General features: G+C 40.1%; 1 pseudogene; it reads left to right on the top strand.

Moving 5' to 3' along the window:
• Positions 1-241: 241 nt before the first annotated feature.
• On the top strand, positions 242-886 carry LOC102736331 (tetraspanin-2 pseudogene; annotated as a pseudogene).
• The last annotated feature ends 874 nt before the right edge of the window (positions 887-1,760 follow it).

The following is a 1,760-nucleotide window of genomic DNA, read 5'->3' as shown; positions in this document are numbered from 1 at the left end:
AGCATCTATTTAGGTAGAGAAGGTTCACTATAAACAGAATTATGCTTACTTATCAGGGATCAGAGAATATTGAAGTCCGTCTAGTGAGTCCTTTCATTTTACAAGCAAGAAAACTAAGCAGTATTATAGGCTTTATTCTGACAAAGATTTTTATAAGAGGGTGCCCCAACTCTGAGCTCGAGTGCGGGGTTGGGGACTCAGGATCCCAATAGAGCGTGGGCCTCGTGGGGCGCCTCTGCAGGTGTTCGGGGTGCATCAAGTACCTACTGCTTGGCTTCAACCTGCTCTTTTGGCTGACCCGGTCAGCTGTCATTGCTTTTGGACTATGGTTTTGGTTTGGAGGCACCATGAAGGATTTATTATCAGAGGATGAGTCATCGCAGTATATCTACCTGGGGCTCTCTGTGCTGGTTGGAGCAGGAGCGCTAATAGCCATGGACTTCTTCCAGTGTTAGGAAGCTATGAGGCAGTTTTAACGTGTGCTCAGCTTTTTCACCTGCCTACTGGTGATAATTGCTGCTGAATAACCATTGGAGTATTTGTTTTGATAGGCAAGGGTGTAGCCATATGACATGCTCAGACCACATATGAAGAGGCTTATTATAACTATTACCTTACAGATAGGGAAAAGGGAAATAGGACTCTCAGTACTTTCCACTCAACATTTCAGTGTTGTGAAACAAAAGGTCTGAACAGGTCCAACCCATATGCCCGAAGGAGCTTCTAGGACACAGACATTGTATGGATGAAATTGAGACCATAATCAGAGTTAAGCTTCAGGTCATCAGAATTTGTTGGTATTGGAATTGCAGAACTCACGGTCTTTGGCATGATGTTCAACATGGTCCTTGGCTGTGCAATGCTAGGTGCATGAGATGTGATATGAAGCCACTTCTATATGAAAATTGCAAGATACAGCTTTCACATGGCTGTCGCAGAAGCGGTCTCCTAGCTCATTTTTAATATTCGAAGGACACTTAGGATCTAAAATAATCCGCTGTTAATTGTACATTTGCACATGTATGAAGGTTTGGCTCATTAATGATTTACCCCTTGAGTAAATGCCTACTGCTTATGTTGACTGAAAGTATATTCATGTGTGATCTGCATGTTTCTGGTATACGCATTATATATAATGAAATCTGTTTGCTGGGAATTCCAGATTCTTGTTATGTGAGAGCAACAACCTATTTACCTCTGAAAAAAGATCAAAAATTTTTTATAACCTTTAAAAACTTGGTATTCAAAAAAGATTTTTCTAAGAAATATCCCATAAACTTTATAAAAAGTATTAGTTGACACATTTAAATATCTTTAAAATAGACCAAGGAATATCTTAGTAAAACAATAATAATTCCCCTCCATAAAGCCAGTTTATGCTTTTAGAAACATTATAGAGATATCCAAATTCTATAAAGAACTTATTAAACTCAACACCCAAAGAACAAATGATCCAATCAAGAAATGGGCAGAAGACATGAACAGACATTTTTCCAAAGAAGACATCCAAATGACCAATAGACACATGAAAAAGTGCTCAACATCGCTCGGCATCAGGGATATCCAAATCAAAACCTCAATGAGATACCACCTCACACCAGTCAGAATGGCTAAAATTAACAAGTCAGGAAACGACAGATGTTGGCGGGGATGCGGAGAAAGGGGAACCCTCCTACACTGTTGGTGGGAATGCAAGCTGGTGCAGCCACTCTGGAAAACAGTATGGAGGTTCCTCAAAAAGTTGAAAATAGAGCTACCAT

This window comes from Leptonychotes weddellii, unplaced genomic scaffold (genome assembly GCF_054177405.1).
Source record: "Leptonychotes weddellii isolate Sample4059 unplaced genomic scaffold, ASM5417740v2 HiC_scaffold_21782, whole genome shotgun sequence".
In the NCBI taxonomy this organism is placed as follows: Eukaryota; Metazoa; Chordata; class Mammalia; order Carnivora; family Phocidae; genus Leptonychotes; species Leptonychotes weddellii.
The sequence above is the reverse complement of the archived record's forward strand: the minus strand, read 5'-3'. Positions and strand labels throughout refer to the sequence as shown.